Here is a 21,323-nt window from a genome sequence, read left to right as displayed (position 1 = left end):
GAAGGCAGCAGCCTCTGCTCCGTGCTGCAATTCTCTTTTTCAGATGCCTCTGAGTGACTTGGATTAACAGGGAAATTAATTTACCAAAAAAAAAAATGTTCTCAACCATATGCAGAAGGCATGAAAATGCAGTGGAAGTTGAAGTGTTGGTCTGGTGGCATTTTACAAGCTAAAAACATAGGTTCATAAGGCCCATTGATTTGAGTGTTAGTTATGAGCCTAAATACCTTCTGCCCAAGAATCTGAGTTTTCCCTTTTTTTTTTTAAGTGAGCTCTCTAGCTGTTATCGTTGCAAAGGAAACTTTGAAAATGTGACACAGATCTAATTAAAGCAGAGAGATCTGCCTGAATTTGCAGAGAACCTGAAACAATCTCTCTCAGAAGGGTGAACTCAGTTGCCTGTCTCAGCAAGGGGTTAGTTCAGAGGCTCAGTGATGATCATTTGAATGCAGCATTTCACTTGTGATCAAAGTACATAAGAAAGAAGAGGTGAACATATTAAGATCTTCTATTGCAATCTACCGTGAATGACAGTCATGAGGGGGTGATGCTTGGGAGAACACTTTTTGTTCTTCCCAGTCAGGAAAGAACCAATCCAAAGGAGCCCAGCAGAAGGTAAAAGGATTGAGGGTGTGGGCTGAGCAGCTCAAAGAGGACAACCCTAGGGCACAAGCTTAAGTGCATTGTTGAATCCAGGGTCTAAACAAAACCTCTACTTTTTTTTATCATCTATTATTTGTGCCATGGTAGTCCCGAGAGCTCCCAACCAAGATCAAGATCCAGTGTACTAGGTGCTATACAAACACATAACATGAGACATTCCCTGCTTTAAAGAGTTTAGTCTCAATAGACAAGATAAAGGGCAGGAGGGGAAACTGAGGCACAGAGAAGTGACATGATTCGCCCAAGGTCACACAGTAGGTCAGTGGACGTGCCAGGAATAGAGCCTAGTGCTCCTCATCCTGGCTGTGAGGTCACACTGCACCTCTGAAGCATTTCTGACTTAACCTGAAGTGAGACACAATTTCCCATTGCTGCACCAGAGCATCACAGCAAGCAGGGAACATAGCTGCACAAGTCAGGTTCTGCTTGCTGCAGAGATTCTTGGGTCTTTATGTGCTGAGCAGATGAGGAGGAAGAAGGTAGAACTGTACGAAAAGATCATTCATTTAAAGTAAGGTTCCAAAGAACAACAGGGCCAGATCCTCAGCTGGAGTAAACTGGGTGACAGCCAAGGCATTGTTTCCCAGAGCTGATCAGTAGCAGGTGTGGTGATCTATCCAGGAGTCTGTGGGAACTCTCTGCTGAGTTCTCCACAAGGAGACCTGTAATATCTCTGCTGCATACCGGGTTGAAGAATAATCCTCTGGAAGGAACATGTTTAGCTGTTCGCTAATGTCTGCATGAAACTGCTCAGCTAGGATGACGGTATAAAGCTATAAGAGGGGAAAGATTTACTGCACACTGCGGGTATCCATTTAAGCAGAGCTGACAGCTATCCTCATCCTGGATGGGCCTTGATGGATTTGTTACTCACACTGAGAGGCATTTTAAAAGACCTATAAACATATTTAAGCGACCTTGAATTTCATCCGATTGAAATGAAAAACAAGAGGAAAGAGACCAATTCCTTAGAACTGTTTTGCTGAAGCCACCTTCGATTGGATTCATATTAGTTATGGTGTAATGGGTAGTACAGAGCTCTCACTGGTTCCTCAACAGGGCATGAAACAGATAGAGAAAAATCAGCCCAACTAGGGGATCAGGAGATCTAGAATTTCCTAGGCACTGGCTTGGGGAATCCACAAGGAGCTGAAGCTATTTTCTTGGGAAAGGGGAACAGGACTGGCATTAGACACAGGAGCCTGTGATTTGGGCAGTGTGCAGTATATCCATTAATTTTGCAGAGGCATAAATGACAGCATGAGATGCAAGGCAATGGAGAATCATGCCCTAAGATTAGTACTAAAGTACTTCAGTGATGGGTGATTTAGAATATGATGGATGGATGGATGGATGGATGGATGGGGAGGGAAGAAAGAGGCAACTGCCAGGATATCAAAACCAAAAATCCTCTTTAGCATTTTCTTAAATCATAACCGAACTAACTAACATTGGAGAAGTCCCATCAATGGATTCTCTGAAGATTCTCCTACACCTGAGTGTGAGTTAGATCACATTGCTAGACAGGACTTCCATAAAGGGTCTTACACTAGTCTGAGGCCAGTCAAACAAGACTCTGCTGAGTGGGGGAGGCTGCAGCATGCAGAACCTCAAAGCAGAGTCAGGAGGTGGAGGGGTATTTCATGGACTGAAGCATAGGAAGATGGGTGATTTAATCCAGTCTTAAACGGGACCCTCCCCAGTTCCCATCTTGAAAAATAATGAAGGTCAGCAGGGTATTTATAGAGAAATTTTCAAATATCTACTAGTGTGTACTGCACTACAGTAGAAGCATGAGGTCAGACGGATTGGGTCATGGGCTGTGAGACTCAGAAGACCTGTGTGCTATGCTCTACTTCTTCTACTTACTGTTATATGACCTTGGTTACGTCACATTGCTTGTCTCTTTCCTCTTCCATCATCCGTGTGTCTTGTATATTTTGATTGCAAACTCTTCAAGGGCAGGGTCTGTCTCTTAGTATGTGTCTATATAGCGCCTAGCACAATACCTAATGCTAATATAAAATATAGGGCAATCAGCCTGAGGAGCATTTTGCAGCTCTCTATGCACTGTTTGGGTAGACATACATGCATTACCTGCTGTAGAAGTGTAGTCATGGTAGTGCAAGCTGCAGGATGGGCTAGCCACCTGCGTAAGTACCTAGGGTCTCAGACAGGATTGTAAAGGGGCAGCTAACCTATCCCACTACACACAGCACAGTGGCTACACTGTTGTTTTATAATGTGCTAACTTGAGCAAAGCTAAGATGTATATGTCTACCTGAACTGGTAACTACATCTCCAGCTCCAGTGTAGATGTACCCTCAATATTGTCATCTGGAGCTGAAGGAGAAATGCAGACTCATGAACTCAAGTCGTGGCAGATAAGTGAATGTAAATGAATGGTTTGTACTTGGAAAATAGGGTATTCTGGGAGGAGGGAAATCTTTTGGTATCACTAGATAGTGGGATTCTTTCCTTCAACCCAGACAGAGGATGTTGAGCAGCGGAGTTGCTATATACCTCCTCATATTATAGCATCCAGCCCTACAGTTTGTTTACTTTTTGTGGATTGATCTAATTTTTTCAAAGCTTTAGGCTCGCAAAATGCATGTGGCATTTGTATGCCTCATTTGTGTACCATTGCCATGCTTTTATGGGTACAAATACCCATCAGATGTACAGTTGTGTGTGCAGCTACTTGATTTGCAATGCAATTTCATTTCCCTAATTTGCAGTAAGTGCACATGCGAATTATCTGTCTATCAATCTATAGTATCTGAGTGCCTTCCATATAAAATCAATAGCAACACTGAACTCCCTAATGGGTAAAGTCTCCTTTTGGGATAAGGGTGGTTTGGTTTTTGGCTGGCTGGTTGGTTGATTTGTTTGTTTCCGATTTTGTTTTATTGTGGGGAGGGTGTTTGGATCGAAGGAGGTGTCAGTGCTGTGAAGGTCATTCTTCCTATGGTAGAAAGGCTTTTTTGAAGAAGCAGCATTTCCTAAAGATGGTCAGGCCCTGAATTCACCTGATCTCTGGAAGTTCACGCCCTAGCTGGAACCAACTACACCAAGAATGCTTTGTTCCCGATTGTTGCACAGTTCATCCTAGGCTTTATGATCACTCTAGGAGACTGCAAGTGACTCAGTTGTGTTTCTTCTTATGTGACATCTCCATTACTTGAGGATTGCAGTCATAGTAGCCCAATCTGTACTATCCTCTGCTAATCTCCTTGTGAATAAATACTCCTTTTGAGCCACCCAGAACACCACATTGTCCATCCAAGATCTTCTTTTTCTGCCTCGTATTCTTCTGCCTTCAGCTTTGACTTCCAGTGCTCATAAACATGCAGCACCCACTAAATCTCTTAAAATATGCCTTGCAAATCAAATCTTTATTTTCATATGATCTCTAATCTGGTTCGTAAAAATGAAATGGGGCTCTCATTTCTGTGCTTTTTGGAAATTGTGCTCTGTGGGTAATGATGATGCCAGCCAGCCTCTTTGGATGCCAACTTTTAGGCTTTTTAAGTTTTCCCAAGACATGCCTTTAAAATGCAGCTGCAGGGCTGGTATGTGTGAAGCCATTACTGAACCTTGTGGAGTGCCATGAGTCCTTATGGACATCTTATAATAAGAACTTATACCTGTAGCTGCTTTGGGCGTGTACAAAGATGTCTTGTTTTGTTTTATATAGCACTATATCCAGAATCACTCTGTAAAGCAGGAGACAAGATAGACCCCGCACTACTTTTCTGCATAATGTCTTGTCCTCAAACATTCCAGCCTGGGTAAATCTTTGGCATGTGAGACATTTCTGGAAATTCTTGCTGTCCAAGAAAAAATGGTTGGACTTTCTTTCTTTTCTTTTCTTTTCCTCTAACATTTTTTTTTCTGCTGCTGCTGCTGCTGCTTTCCAGAGTGAACTCAACTCTGGCTTTCCCAAAGCAAGACACTCATTTATCAGGATTGCAAGTTTTTACATATTGGCAGACTCAGTGGCTTTCCATTGGGCTCATGGCTCTCAGCCACCATATGGAATGAGTTGCACATTTTCACTCCTTATCAGAGTTGAAGATGGAAATATTTCCTTGCGTCTTCTCAGAGTAGTCCCACAGTTGTACATGCGCAGGAAGCGTTTAACCCTTACACGGCTAATAGGTGACTGTTGTTATTAAAGGTGAACCTCAAAGCTTTTATAACATACTGCGCTGAGTGAGTTCGATTCAGTGGAGTTATATGCATATAGCAGAGATGAATCTCTATTGTCCTATTGATCTGCCCCCTATCTATCTATGGATCGATCACAATTCTTTCTCTCACCTGCAATGTTCTGAGTCTATAGCACAATCACCCAACTCATCAATGCAGCTGGTTTAAGTAATGATAATGGGCCAGACTTTCATCTCACTTCCACGGTTGTAATTGGGGTGTGACTCTCTGAAGCCAATTGAGTTACCTGCATTTACACAACTAAAACTGAAAGCAAAAATCTGGCCCTTTGGAATCACTGGCTGTTGCAAACACAGCGCCTGGGGCTCAGACCTTGGCAGGTAAGTAAGGGAGATTTATAAGACTATTTTGAATTATTGCTGTGGCTTTCTCCACCACGTCATGTATGATGGTGTGGAAGGGAACCACACTTGGAACAGGACCTGGATGTATTCTCTCTTTGTGGGACAGAGGCAAACAGAGTGTGTCTGGGGCATTTTCTTTTGGGAGATGCAACATATTCTTTCTCCCCATTGGATCCAGTGCATGAGCTGGCATGGGAAGGGACCTGGCCCATTTTGCACCTGGTTCCCATTTGTACTAAGGCCCCTTTACCCCACACTGGCAGGGTATAGGGGCCTTGCAGTGGGAGTTTAATGTAACATCTCTGAGGGTTCTTTATGAGGCCAGAATGTTTGAAAAAGAAGCCTGAGTATGACAGGGCCATGGTGTGATAAGTGCTCTGAGCCCAATGAGCCATTTGAGATAGTTACCTGCAAGTCCTAAGGGCCCAGCCAATCCACAAGCCAGGGTCTAACCAGGAGACCCCACGGTAGGTGTATTGTCTCCTAATGAGGCAGCCATGCCAGCCAGTGGTGCTATCCTGTTGGGGATGCTCCCGGCTATCTGTTCTGATGGACAACTGCTGGTCCAGCCCATGCCAGCTCCTGCTCAAGCCTCGTCTGGTCACCTGGCTCTCCTGACACATGGAATAGCTATCTGAGTTTAGAAGTTAGCCCTTCATTCACTCGCTCTCAGCCAGTTTTTACTGTCCCCATGCATGTTGGGAGGCCCCTTGACTGCTTGACTAGCCCTCTTGATTTTAGTGTTAGTTCCATGTTACGCCCGTTGATTTAGAGATAAAGCCCCCTTAAAAAAACTACCTCTCAGTGCTGGTGCACTGTTTACACTGGCGCTTTCCAGCACTGAAACTCTCTGTGCTCAGGGGGGTGTTTTTTCACACCCCTGCGTGAAAAAGTTGCAGCACTGTAAATGGCCAATATAGACAAGCCCTTAGCTCCATATTAGTAAGGCTGGCAGAATCGAGCCACCAGTGGTATCTCCATAGACTCTTCGGAGTGGTTGGAAAACCATGGCTGGCACAGAAGCTCTTGATGATGGCAGCTCCATTGCATTTTCATCTTCTGCCCCACAGTGTTGCTTTTCCGCAGGCTGCCTCCTCTTTGCACTTAGGTTAAGGTAGCAGTCAAGGTAGCACAATTGTCTTCCCTGGCTCCAAAGAAGTCATAAATTGCTATTGGTCTGAAGTTGATCAGGTGCTTTGGTGGGCAAAGGGCAGAAGTTAGGCTCCACCTGCTGCCCCCGCCGGGGTGAAATACTAGGTATTCAGAATGTGTTTTCCTGTACGTCTGGAGGCAAGGACCAGAGAAGCTCCACAGGACCCTAAAAGAAGGTCTAATTCTTCATTTAACTCCTGCATGGATGTGCAGTCCAAGACAGAACTGAGCCCTTGGTGGACGGTGACCATGATACCATACAGCTATCAGATAGATAGAGGAGTACCATATGCATGGTAATGATAGATGTCAGAGGGAGTTTTTCTGCCTCTAGCATATAGCAGGCTTGCACGTGGGAGGTTTACAGTCAGAGCCCTTCTGACAAGAAAACAAGCTTTTCATTTAAAAATAACCCAAAATGTAAAACCATCATCCAGTGCTTGGCCTCCCTTAAAGCGTTTCATTCAGCTCACTTTCAATCTCCTAGACCCTGCACCCTTAAATGTACAAAGTTAGCCATCTGAGGAGATGATTTTGGTAGAGTTCCTAGCCTACAACTGATGTTTCCTTGCCACTGTAAGCCTAGAAAGCTGCTAGGTTGAGCGGCATCCAAGCAGGTTCTTCCTGCTGCTCAATGGAAACATTTTATGTGGGTTTTAAATTGGTTTTTTCTTTTCAGTTCTTTGAATTAAGAGAAGGCTTTGAAAACACATTTTTAAATCCTTCTCTTCATCTTGCAGGGCCTATTCTTTCTCTCCTAGGTCTGGGCCGCAGCATAGGTATGCAGAGCAGACTAGATCCAGGGCTTTGGCTAATGTGATCATTTTGGGACATGAAATGGGAAAGTAAGGCCAAAGCTCGCTCCAGGCAAGGATTTCAATTTCATTTGAGTCCATTTCAAGGGCCTCTACAGGGTTAGTTTTGCTATTTTTTCCCCCTTTCCAAAATAATGGTTGAGCCATCCAAAGTTGGCTTTACAGAATCATTGAGCTGCAACTGGAAAAAATGAATATGGGAAGTCCTTTCTATTTGCCCATATCTCTACAGATGAGCTACCACCACCAACTCTCCTGGAAACTAGATCCTTTCTACCAATCGTGCAATTCCAGATTAGACTCCTGGATTCAATTCTAGATTAGGCAGAAACAGGAGCTGGCACAACCAAGTGATGCAGTTATTTATCCTGCTCAAAATAGGGGGCTTTGGGGATGACCTTGTCATTCCCTGGTAGAGATCCAGCATGTCCTGGAGGCAATGAGCTTGTCACAGGCAACTGAAGGGTGTGAGATCATACGTTACTGGCGGGAGTAAAGGAGGGTCATTGGCTGGCTGATTCAGAGAGCTCCGGTGACTCCTTAAGACCCTATGTTCCCACTTGCTCCCCACTACATTGGTTAGTATTCAGTCAGAAAAAGTCAAGGAGCTGCCAAGGGAGTCAAGTGGAATCAGCGAGAGCTAATAAGCCATTGGATCAGATACTGCAGTGGGGCATTGACAGGGTAGAGAGGGAAAGAAAAGGAAGAGACCTGTATGAGAGCGTATTTGTATGTGATTCGAGAGAGAGAGAGAGGTAGTTCACAGACAGTGACCTAAGATTTTAGACAAAACAGCCCCAGAGGAAGATGCCTGGCAAATTACCCTGAGCACTTGCATTTGCAGAGCAGGTGTTTTGGCTTCTCCAAGGCACTTTTGAAAATGTTATGGAAGGAGGAAGCAACATGGGGGGCGGAGGTGGGAAACAATTGGAGCCAAAATGTCACAGCAGGCTGAGGGAGAAGTTTGAAATCCAAAGACACAGTGGGCCTTGAAGGAGAAAACTTGTCACCAGACTCCAGCGCCTCCTTGTGCCTCTTCACTGCCGGGGCGTGGAAGAAGAGACTGTGCCTTTGTGGTGATTTATGAGAGCAACCACTTCTTGGGCGAATATGCTCCCAAGGCAGGCGAGGCCACAAGGCAGCATTGGAAGTGCTGATTGGCCAACACAAACATTGTCCATGGAATGCAGGTAGGAAAGACATAGCACAAATGTAAATGCTTGGTGAGCACAGCAATATGTATTAGAAATGTAGAAGTTGCTTTTCCAAATCAGACTACCAGTCTTTGTGACCCAGCATCCTGCTTCCAGGGACAGTCAGGACACAATCGCCCATGAGAGACGACCCACTCTCTACATGCACACAATTACAGAGCTGACCAGCTGCATATCGCTATTCTGTCTACCTACATGGCCCTGTTCCCTGGCCGTATCACCTCAAAAACGTTAATGGATAATTGTATCTTCGCATCACCCTGTGGGGTAGGGAGGTGCTGTCCCCAGATGAGGAGCTAAGGCTCTGTCTACATGGCCCTGGAGTTTGGACTATGGGGGTGTGAACCACAGCACGCATTAGCATGCTCTGCTGTATGGATGTTGCTGGGGCGACAAAAGGTACCTAGTTTGCATGAATGCAATCCTCTTTCAGACAGGACTATGTTAACATGCACCAGGTACCTTATAGTTTGCACCAGCAGTATCCACATGGGGGAGTCACAGAAGAGCATGCCAGAGTACTGTGCAGGTCACATCCCCATAGTCTTAACTGCAGGGCATATATGGCAAGCCCTGAGACACAGGGCAGACTTGCCCAGGGTCACCCAAGAACTTGGGAACTGAACCAGGAAGTGAATCTAAGGCCTGGTCCACACTACGCTGTTAAATCGATTTTAACAGTGTTAAATCGATTTAACGCTGCACCCGTTCACACTACACTGCTCTTTACATCGATTTAAAGGGCTCTTTAAATCGATTTCTGTACTCCTACAAAACGAGAGGAGTAATGCTAAAATCGATATTACTATATCGATTTAGGGTTAGTGTGGACGCAAATCGACATTATTGGCCTCATTCTTTTATAGTAGCTACCCAGAGTGCACCGCTCCAGAAATCGATGCTAGCCTCGAACCACGGACACACACCACCGAATTAATGTGCCTAGTGTGGACGCGCACAATCGACTTTATAATATCTGTTTTATAAAATCGGTTTAAGCTAATTCAAATTTATCCTGTAGTGTAGACGTACCCTAAGCCTCTGGAAATGCAGGCCGGTGCCCTGTCCACTAGATCAGTGTTTCTCAACCTTTCTGATGCCAGGGCTTGCTGCCGTCCTACTCTGTGTCATGGAAATCTGTCCCGGTCATTGAGAAAAACTGCACTAGACCACCCTTCCTATACGTTGGGCAAAGAAATAAAATCTCTTCCCAGCCTCCACAGGTGATCATCTGATGTCCCAAAACATAAGATTTCATATCTCCATTACTGGAGGCCTACCAAGGTACAAAGCAATAGAAAAGTCATCAGCTTCTACAGGCATGAATTGGCTACCTTGTAGGATTTTTCTGTAATCCCCTCTCACGGTCTGCCTGGTGGGGAGAAGTTCTTTGTTGTTGACTTTGAAGCTACCAATGTCTTTTCAAGTTGTGATAGGCACAGTTCCCTCCCCAGAGAGTAGGTAGAGCTCTCAGCTGTAGATTCCATCAGGATCCTGACCTGAAATTAAACAAGGCTTTTCATTTTAAGGAAATTTTCCATTCTTTTTTCCACTTGTAAAAGCATCCAACCGTGGAAGGATTGGTCAGAAAGAGAAGCATGTCATCTTTAGGTTGTGGGTTCGAATCCCGCCATGGCTGCTAGTGACAAACATTGTTCTAATGCCCATATGGTGATTTTGCTGACACGCTCCATTTTTACCACAACGCTACCTCTCTCCCCTTATATCCACCTAAGGCTTGATTTTCAGAGGTGCTGAGCAACTCTGAGTCTTGTTGACATGTGTTGTAAATTGATGACTGCAAAAGGTTCAGGACAGTAGAGAATCAGACCCTAAAGATTGAAGTTATTCTATATACTGTATGTCAACTTTCCTGCTGCTTTCCCTACTGAACTGCTCTTCATGGTCACCGAAGACTGGAAGTCAGAAAAAAAAAAAGTACTTTTTTATGACAATGTCAAAATGGTATTTTCTTTCTCCTACCTCACTTTTCCCAGTGGAAGAAAGCTTTGCCCATATTTTCCCAGGGTCAGAGCCCCTCCTTTTTAACTACCCATTCCCCCCCCCCAAAAAAAAATGAAAAAACCCAACCTGTAGAAGGCAACTCTTTACCTTACTCTTGCATGCCCAAATATTTTGTTTTAAGGGCTCCGGAGCATACAAAGTATTTTAAACCTGTGGGAAAAACAGGTTGGAAATTTTTCTCTTGTTGCTAAACCTTTGAGTCCCAATCCAGCAAGCATTTGAGCACGTGCTTAACCTTAAGTGCACTAAGAATTCATATTGAGTTCAGTGGGATCACCTACATGCTTAAAGTTAGGCATGTGTTTAAGTGTTTTGGTGACTTGGGCCTTGTATGATGGAAAAGTCCCTAAGGCTACTCCCTGGGTGAGGCCAGCCAGTTCACCTGAATTATGCAGGCTCTCTGTCTCTCTCATGTGCCTAGCCAAGCACAGAGAAACTGTAGAGTTCGGCAGCCTCCTTTGATCTTGCCTGACCAAGCCCAAGTCTGATGGGGAAATTCCATACCCTGTGCCCCCTTTCCAACATCCTTGCCAGCTTCTGCAGATGTTGGTTCGGGTGGGATTTTCTCTCTCCGTGGTGTGTGTGGGGGAAGATGGGGCATAGTTTCAGTGGTGGGCCAAGGCTGGCTGCTACCATGAATGGCATGCTTCTGTGAAAGGCAATTTTTCTCCGACTGATAAAAGGAAATACTTTTTTTTACACAAAGCACAGTTAGCCTATGGAACTTGCTGCCACAAGATATTAAGATGAGCAGGATTTAAAGCTGGATTAAACCTTTCCATGGATAATAAGAAGATCCTTGGTTGCATTATACAGAAATAATGAAAAGATCATCCCTGCCCCAAAGGACTTAAAACCCTGGGACGGTTGCACCATGAATACATTTGCCCTAAATCCTGAGCTGATCCTATTCAGTTACAGAAGGAAACAATTTTTCCTGATTAGGGGCTTTATCAGATGCCCATTGAAATCAATGGAAGGATAGCAATTGACTTCAATGGCCACTACGTTAGGCCCTGAGTGTGTATTCTTTGGTGGAGAGACTGACCCAAGAGGTAAATCTCCAGCTGCTCGGTTTCCCTTTGCAGGCAGGTGTAGCTCTTGCTATTTGTGTTGTACATGAGCATGTAGAACTCCATACATTTATTTACATGCTCACTATCATGCAGCATTGTAATTCCGTGATTGATGGCAGGGGAAACCAGTTGATAGTTCCATGCCAGAGCTGGGATGTTGTCAATAAAATATAGGGTTAATTTGTATTGCTTTAGTTGTTACTTTGTTTCATTTGTTTATGTATGTATTTGCATTAAAAAAATGAAAGTACCATTCACATCAGACAGACACCTGATGTATGGAACTGCCATTGAATTCGGTGACAACTGGGTGGCCTTATCTGGTAGCAGAAACTGATCTCTCTGTTGCTCCATCTCTTTATTGTCCGTCTAGTTATTTAGGGATCCAAATCCCATTCAATTTCAATGGAATTTGTGGGCCTAACTCCTGTGAGCTCTTTAGTAAACTCCAGCCTTACACTGCACTCATCATAGTGTTATTTGAGTGCCTGAAGCCTTGTCTACACTGGAGAGTTGCAGCTCTGGTAGTGGCTTTACAGAGCTGCAACTCACTCACCGTCCACACTTGCAAGGCACATACAGCACTGTATCTCCCTGGCTACAGTGCTGGCTGTACTCCAACTCAGCCTGGGGAATAACGACTATAGTGCTGGTGATGCAGCGCTGCTCCGCCAGGGTGGCCACCAAAACCGCTGTTATTGGCCTCCAGAGGTATTTGGAGGTATCCCAGAATGCCTGTTCAGCAACTCTGCTCATCAGTTTGAACCCTACTGCCCTGGCCTCAGGTGACCCGCCCTTTAAATGCTCCAGGAATTTTAAAAATCCCCTTCCTGTTTGCTCAGCCAGGTGTGGAGTGCAATCAGTGAATCTTTCCAGGTGACCATGCCTCCACATGCCAAACGAGCCCCAGCATGGAGCAATGGCGAGTTGCTGGACCTCATCAGTGTTTGCGGGGAGGAAGCTGTGCAGTCCCAGCTGCGCTCCAGCAGTAGGAATTACGATCCCTATGGGCAGATATCAAGGGCCATGCTGGAAAGGGGCCATGACCGGGACACCCTGCAGTGCAGGGTTAAAGTGAAGGAGCTGCGGAGTGCCTATTGCAAAACCCACACGGGAAACCACCGCTCTGGCGCTGCCCCCACGACCTGCCGTTTTCAAAAAGAGCTGGATGCGATACTTGGGGGTGACCCCACCATCAATCCGAGGACCACGATGGACACTTCAGAGCGGAGGGAGGAGGAAACCGAGAGTGATGGTACTGGGGTGGGGGAGAGACACCCCGGAGTCCCTGGAGGCATGCAGCCAGGCACTCTTCTCAAGCCAAGAGAAAGCTAGCCAGTCACAGCAGCTGGAACTTGTTGGTGAAGAAGAAGCAGAGGAGTGGATTCCGGGTAAGCAGCTTTTATTTTCAGGATGGAAATGTTTCGGGAGAGGAGGGAGGATTAGGGCTGCATGCATGCATGCCTAGATGTGGAATAGTCCATTGATGTGGTCTATCACGTCGCGGTAATCGGCCTTGGCAATCTCTTCAAAAGTTTCAGCCAAAGTGTGGGCAATGCGCTTGCGCAAGTTTATTGGGAGAACCACTGTGGTCCTTGTCCCAGTCAGGCTAACACGTCCGAGCCACTATACCACAAGGGGTGGGGGGACCATTGCAAGACATAGGCAAGCTGCATAGGGGCCAGGGCGTAATCCACATTGCTGTAGAAGACCCTCCCACGCTTCCCAGGTGACCCGCATCAGCGAGATATCTTCCAGGATCAACTCCTGTGGAAAATGTTGGGATAGTGTTCAGTGTAGGTGCCCCCTGCAGCTGTTTGCTTTCCCCAATGCACAGAAACCCCAAGGACCATAGAGCCCTGAAGCAATCAGTCCCCCTTACTCATCATTTTGGGTCTGTCATGGGTTATGTGCACTCTCTTTGGGATGGGAAAATTATGCTATTGTGAAGAATGTTACTCCTTAACTGTGTGGGAATAACTGTCTGGTATAAACAATGCTGCCTCTGTTAAGTGTTGCATTTTTTGCCTTTCCAGACGCAACCTTGAGATCTCGGCTGCCTGTGTTATCAACAGCTCAAAGAGTCCAAAACATCCAGAAGAAGCTGCGAAAAAGAAAAGAAGACCTGCTGCAAACAGTTATGGATCACTCTGCCAGAGAGAAAAAAAAACTGCAGGACTGGAGGGAAAGGGAAAGCAGGATCTGCCAGAAAAATGCAGCAGACAGGAAGAAAAGCACAAAGCAGCTGATAAGCATCCTGGCGTGCCAAGCGGACTCTATCCAGGCGCTCGTAGCCATGCAGGCAGAGCACTACCGCTCCGTCTCCCCCTAGTCCTAAAGCTCTTTCCCTTGTGCCCCAATGTCAGCTCAAAACCCCCTTCTCCAGCATCCAGGTTCTTACCACCACCAGCTGCCTCCAACACCTGTACGTTCACCAACCAGCTCTGAGAACTACAACCCTTACCCTCTGCACTCAGCTCCCATCACCATGCAGTATAGCCATCCTGAAGTGCAGCAGTCTTTGCACAGCACTCCAGACAGGACATATTCAAACCTGTGACTGTACAGTTCCCCACCCCACTCCCCTGCCCTTTTAGGTTCCCAAAAAGTTGTGTCTGTCAATAAAGTAATTTTCTTTTCAATAAATGAATTCTTGGCTTTGAAAACAGTCTTTATAATTGCAGAAATTCAAAGATACCTTAGCCCAGGAAAGAAACAGGCATTGCAAATCAGCTTAGGAAACACAGATTCCTACTAATATTGTAACCACTGCACTTTACTCCCGTGCAAGGCACCAAACATTACTGTTGGTTTTCAGCCTCAAATTCCTCCCTCAAGGCATCCCTAATCCTTGCAGCCCTGTACTGGGCCTCTCTAGTAGCCCTGCTCTCTGGCTGTGCAAATTCAGCCTCCAGGTGTTGAACCTCGGAGGTCCATGCCTGACTGAATCTTTCACCCTTCCCTTCACAAATATTATGGAGGGTACAGCACACGGATATAACCGTGGGGATGCTGCTTTCCCCCAAGTCTAGCTTCCCATACAGAGATCACCAGCGCCCCTTTAAATGACCAAAAGCACACTCCACAGTCATTCGGCACCAGCTCAGCCTGTAGTTGAACTGGTCCTTGCTCCTGTCAAGGTTCCCTGTGTACGGTTTAATGAGCCACTGCATTAGTGGGTAAGCGGGGTCTCCAAGGATCACAATGGGCATTTCGACATCCCCTACTGTGGTCTTCCGGTTTGGGAAAAAATTCCCAGCCTGCAGCTTCCTGAACAGGCCAGTGTTCCAAAAGATGCATGCATCACACACCTTTCCGGGCCAGCCTGTGTTAATGTCAGTGAAATGCCCACGGTCATCCGCAAGCACCTGGAGAACCTTGGAGAAATACCCCTTCCGATTAACGTACTCAGATGCTAGGTGGGGTGGTGCCAGAATAGGAATATGCGTTCCATCTATCGCCCCTCCAAAGTTAGGGAAACCCGTTTGTGCAAAGCCATCCACAATGTCCTGCATGTTCCCCAGAGTCACGGTTCTTCTTAGCAGGATACAATTAATGGCCCTGCAAACTTGCATCAATATGATTCCAACAGTCAACTTTCCCACTCCAAACTGGTTCCCAACAGTAGCTGTCTGGAATTGCCCGCTTCCAGATTGCAATAGCCACCCGCTTCTCCACCGGCAGGGCAGCTCTCAATCTCGTGTCCTTGCGTTGCAGGGTGGGGGCAAGCTCAGCACACAGTCCCATGAAAGTGGCTTTTCTCATCCAAATGTTCTGCAGCCACTGCTCGTCATCCCAGACTTCCATGACGATGTGATCCCACCACTCAGTGCTTGTTTCCTGAGCCCAAAAGCGGCGTTCCACGGTGCTGAGCATTTCTGTGAATGCCACAGGCAAGTTCATGTTGTATGCATCACGCGACTCGCTATCATCGTCGGACTCCTCATCACTTTGGATCTTAAGGAATAGCTCAACTGCCAAACGTGATGTGCTGGCGAGACTTGTCGGCCTACTCCTCAGCAGTTTGGGCTCCATTTCCTACAGAAATCGCACTGCACAGAAACCATTGAGAGAGTCAAGATGGTGCCAAACATGGACTGAAAAACAGGGATTGCAGGGATGTGAAGCGATGCATCACGGGGCGATAGGACAGGAAGCAGAATGACCCGCACCCTCCACCCCCTTCCCACAACCCACCGCGCCAGAATGGGACGAGGTGCTCTGTGGGATAGCTGTCCATAATGCACCACTCCCAACACCGCTGCAAATGCTGCAAATGTGGCCACACTGCAGTGCTGGTAGCTGTCAGTGTGGCCACACTGCAGCGCTTTCCCTACACAGCTGTACGAAGACAGCTGTAACTCCCAGAGCTGCACACCTCCAAGTGTAGCCAAACCCTGAGTCGTCATGATGAGTGAGTATGTCAGCTGATCCCCTCACTGAGTGTGGTGGCCAGGAGTATTGACTGTGATATTCTCCCTTTGCTATGGGCTAAATCCTGGTCCTGCTGAAATCAATAGCAAAACTCCTGCTGACTGCAAGGAAAGCTGGATTTAATCCTATTAATACCGATGGGTTTCTCCACGCAGAGGGAGCATGCACAGTAGTGGGGGCCCAAGATCCACCATGTGGCTCAGCAAACAGCATCCAGCCCTAAAAGATTAATGAAATGTCTTGGAGCTCTGCATGATTCTGCAGGTCTTTGGTATCAGAGGGCTGCCAGAGTGCTGCTGAGTGCTCCCATGGCCGGTATAAGAATATATCTGCATGGCACGGTGGTGGGTTGGTGCAAGTTCTTTATCAGTTTGCTGGTGATGTCAATGTTTGTGGGAGTGCAGAGTTCATAGCCTTGAGGCTGGAGCCAGGTAGAGCATGTGGGGATGCTGTGCAAGCTTCCCCCAGAACAGCTCTGCTGGTCCCTCTCAACCTCAATCCATAGCACTCCCTGCTGTTCCAATCTTGTGCCTCTTGGAAGTGGCCAGCTGAGCCCACATCACCTGGTGTAGGTATGAGAGACACAGCTTTCCACACAGAAATGGGAAGAGCATGACAACACTGCCAGAGGCCATTTCCACGTGTCACCAATCCTGCTGGGACTCAGATTTCCGAATCCAGCTGTGAAAGGCAGCTCTTGAAAAGGACTTCAGGCCCCAGCACATGCCCTCATCCAACTCACCTTATTGCATCCCCATCTTCCTGTCTCTTTCAATCTACCCCCACCCCACCGCTCCCCCATCATTCCTTCTATATAAAAATGGCTAGCTCTTTCTTAGATGTATTTATATTATTTGCTTCAATGGCCTTCTTGGCAGCTTACTCCATAGTTTTACTGCTTGTCAAGGGATTGCTGCGTCTGGAATTCCCTCTTTGCGAATGGTTAGATTGTGTCCTCCCAGCATTTGAATCCCCCTCTCCCCCACCTCCCCAACACTAGTGTGAGCAATTTATCTTGTTCTCCTTCATTCAATCCCTTCCTAATTTGGAAAACTTCTGTTCAGCTCTCCTTAGAACCTGGAATCATCCCAGTTGCCCCTCTCCTCCGGGCAGTAATATCCTTCTTCTGACCACAAGTGAATGCAGTCATTATTGTAAATGTGGTCTAACCTGTGGCTTGCACAGTGATACAGTAACTATATTCCCTCTTTTGGTTTCCATCCGATCCCTTGGTTGAGGCAGCCACAATATCCTAGTTTCTTTCTTTTCTTCCTTATCTTTTTTTTTCCCTCACTGCAGCCATAGACAGAGCTGAAGGCATCAAAAGATTTTTATGATTTATTAAAAGACTTTTTCCCTTCCTTTTCTTTCTGCGCCCTTTGTCCTAATATGCCGGCTTCTCAATGCAACCTTGAAATTTATTCTGATGCCTTATCATATGGATGTCAGATGTATGTACTTTTGCTTGTCCTGAGAAGAGTGATTGCTGACCAGGAATGACAAATATCTTATTATTTGACTACACGTGGGATTTTGAAGAAAGGTAGAACACAAAGGAGCACTGTGGTAACCCTCTCCTTGAGCAAGAACAGGAGTAAGAGCCATCGATCGATCTATCTAATCTATCTACCTATGTATCTATCTATCCTCATACACCCTATCTCTCCTCATACACCCTGTCTGTCTGTCTGTCTGTCTGTCTATCTATCTATCCATCCACTCTTTTGCAAAATTTGACATTTCAAAATTTCAGAATTTTGAAATCTACAAAATCGTAGCCAGTTCTCTAGTTGGTATTAAATGGCAGTGGGGCAGGAGAAGAAGATTTCATCTATTTGTCCCCAATTTGTTTTTCATATTTGGAGAGTTCAGAATTCAGAATGTTATAAAAGCTGCAAAATTCAAAACAAAAATCTAGCAACGCCTTTCCAAGTTGCAATTAGTGAAACAGACAGAATGGAGTCTTTTGGACTTTTCAGCAGCATTCGCCACTGTGAGTTCTTACGCCACTCCTCCACTACTGTCCGTTTCTCCTGGGTTAACAAAGCAGGCCATTGATGCCATCGCTCAAGTTGAAAAGCAAAGATGCTCATACATGTCCTTTCCACTCTCCTTCACACTCGTAACTGAGAGAATTATTTCCTTCTTTGAATCTATTTAAAATGTTCTTATTGCTACTAATCTGATCATAGCCTGAGGCTACTGTGCCTCATTCTGTGCGTACCCTGCACACTCCTTATGACAGTGTATAGAGTTCTCTTAGTGGTATTTCTAAAACCCCTAAACAGATTAGGTGCCTAAATCCTATTGAAATCATCAGGCATTATATGATGCTATTAACTCAGATACATTTTAATATCCCACTAGGCACCTATCTGCATCTTTAGGTGCCCAAATACCTTTGAAAATCGGTCCCTCAGGCACCCAAATTGCACTGAATTTCAGTGAGTGTTGGATGCCTAACTCCCTTAGTTCCCTTTGAAAATCCCAGTCAAAATCTACAGCGTTCTGAATCAGGCTGTTACTCATTGCTTGCTGTGTCTTAAAACACAAGCCATCTATTTGGTATCATCAGCCAGCTTTGATATCCTACAGGCAATGTTTCTGCCCAAGTCATTTACTTATGTGATAACTGACAGGTCCAAAGTTAGACCCTGGGAGTGTCTCAGTAGTTATTTTCGTCCAGCTAGAAAAGCTCCCTCTTCTTATCTCTTGTCCCCAACAATCTAACTAAGTAATTTATTCCTACCAGCTAGAAAGGAAGAGAGAGGAGGACTGATGTTTGTTGTTTTAAAATCTTGAGAGGTGCTCAGATATTAAGTGATGGATGCTGTATAAGAACCTATCTAGATGGTCCCAGTTTCTTTAGACAGTTTTCTATCCCACAGTCTATTTGATCCTGGATTCTATTTCTCTCTCACTAAGCTGATAATCTTTGTTGAGGAAGCTTATCAAGTGATTTCTGACAATCTAGTAACTATAGAACATCCATGAGCTTTTCCCTCAGGCTTCATGGCAGCAAGATCTCTGAAGAACGCCTAGTAAAGCAAGGCCTGCTCCTCATAAATCACACACACATATTGGTTGTCTCTTAATCAATCTTTTCCAGGTGTGCCCTCACTAAACCCTGATTGTTTGGAAGGCTTTCCTTGCAATGTGGATTTGTAACTGGTCAGTAATTGCTTGCGGTGCTCTAAGTCTTTGCATGATAGTGTCTTGTTTGCCACTTGCCTGTCCACAGAAGTCTGAACCATCCTCAGAGAACTTGTCACAATATGTGATTATAACTCCTGGTTGGATGTCATTATGGATTCTCTACCTCAATATGTGAGCACCCGAAAAGAATCTAGACTGTTTCTTCATTAACAAATCTTTTCAATTTTTTTCCTAGCACTCATAACTCCTCCTTCCCTATCATCAGGTACCAGGAAATAGATATACTCTTTCTTGAGTAGTTATCCATTGGGAACAGCCTTCAGGGCTGGTCAAAAATTTTGCACTGAAACTTATTTTCCCCAGTAGAAATCTGAGTTTTTGATTACATGATAATTTTCACAGAAAGCATCTGTTATCCTCAAAAGTAAAATAAAATTAAAATAAAAAATTGATATTTCATCAGTGAATCAACCCCTCCTCCCTCTCAAATGTGATAATTTCTTAGCTTTCAGAAGTTTTTGAATGAATGTTTTCGAATTTCCATTACTTTTATTTGTGTGTATGTGTTTTATTAAAACTTTTTTTTCTCTTTTTGTCTAAATTTTCTATGGGAAAGAAAAAATTTCTGACCAGTTCTATCTACATTTTCATAAAGATAGAAGTAAAATAATTGTTTAACAATTCCTTTGTTCCCATGTCCAATCCACCACTATTGTATACCATATTTCTCTATCTTCTGTAGTTATTTTTGAGGAACCTTTTAATGTCAGTTGAAATATTGTCTGCAACTTGACAATCATTTTTTCCCTTTTGTCCCTCTCCTTATTACTCTTGGTTAATCTGGCTTATTTTTCTAGATTTCTAGTCTCACAACCTCTTTTTTATCATCCATATTAGCAACCAGTTTACTGGTTTCAACAGAGTGGGGATTTTGCCTCTTTCTTATACACTTCTGCTCATCTCTCTGCAGTAGGGCTAAATAACAAGAATCCAAAACCTTTCAGCAGCATCAACTACCCAGTCATCAAGTCATTCTTAAGGCACTGATGATAAACCAATAATTAACTGGAAACATCCCACAAACTAGAGCTAGTCAGAAAATGTTTTTCCTCCCTATGGAATATTTAGGAGTTTTGTTGAAAAATCAAAAAATGAAATATTTCAGCCAAAACCAACATATTTCAGCTAAAAATAATTCAATTCAGAAATGCCACCCCAGTGCCTGTTGGGAGTTGTAGTTTGGGTGCTTCATAATCCTATTTTCTTCTTTAGGCTGGTCTTCCTGGTTGGACTACACATCTGGTGTCTTACCACAGTCTCCCATCTTGATGAGGGTAGCCACGTTGCATCATGGGAGATTAAGTCTAGCAGTGGATCCCAGCCGATTGAGGAGAATGGAGCCATGAAGCAGCTGAAAAAACAGTTTTCTGTGTGATAGCAAAGTAATAAATTATCATAAACTGGAAGATTGCTCAGGGTATGTAAAACTTGGACACAAATTCAAAATAGTCTCTTCAGTTCTAAGCTAAATTGCTTCCTCAGTTTCTGAGTTACTGAAACATGCACACAAAAAATCCTTTTTCTGTATGACAATCAAAAAATTATCCCAGTAAGACTTGGCTGTAGCTAATGAACCAAGGGTGTTGAGATTTTTCCCCAGATGAATCATTGGTCAGAAAATGAGGAGAAAAAAATCACAAAAAATGTCACCAAACACATTCCCTCCCTCAACCTTTGAATTTCAAAATTTAGATTTGTCTGTTTCAGATGTTAAAATATGAACTGGCTATCCTTCTGTGCTTCCTTCCTTTGGAAAATCTACTGCAGCTCTTGTTTCTCTTTCCTTCGTAATTAGTGGTTTGGTGGAGAAAAAGAGTGGAAAGAAAATAATGTAAAAATAAGAGGGCCCGAGGGAGATCTTGTAATCAGTCACCAATACCAGGCCCTTTGTTTTGCTGAAATTGGGTTTGAGGTATAGGTTATTGCCACTAGTTTCTCATCTGTGTTCAAATCCTAATTTTTGGTCACTGGAGAAAATGATTTCATTTCCATAAGTTCAACCTAAAGTATTTATGTGGCCTTCATCATTATAATATCTGAGAACCTTACAGTCTTTTTATTGTATCCACACAACACATCTATGAAGTACTATTATTCCCATTGTACAGTTGAGGACTAAGACTCAGAGAGGCTAAGTGACTTGATTAAGGT

The sequence above is a fragment of the Gopherus evgoodei genome, chromosome 13, assembly GCF_007399415.2.
Source record: "Gopherus evgoodei ecotype Sinaloan lineage chromosome 13, rGopEvg1_v1.p, whole genome shotgun sequence".
Lineage (NCBI taxonomy): Eukaryota > Metazoa > Chordata > Testudines > Testudinidae > Gopherus > Gopherus evgoodei.
The sequence above is the reverse complement of the archived record's forward strand: the minus strand, read 5'-3'. Positions refer to the sequence as shown.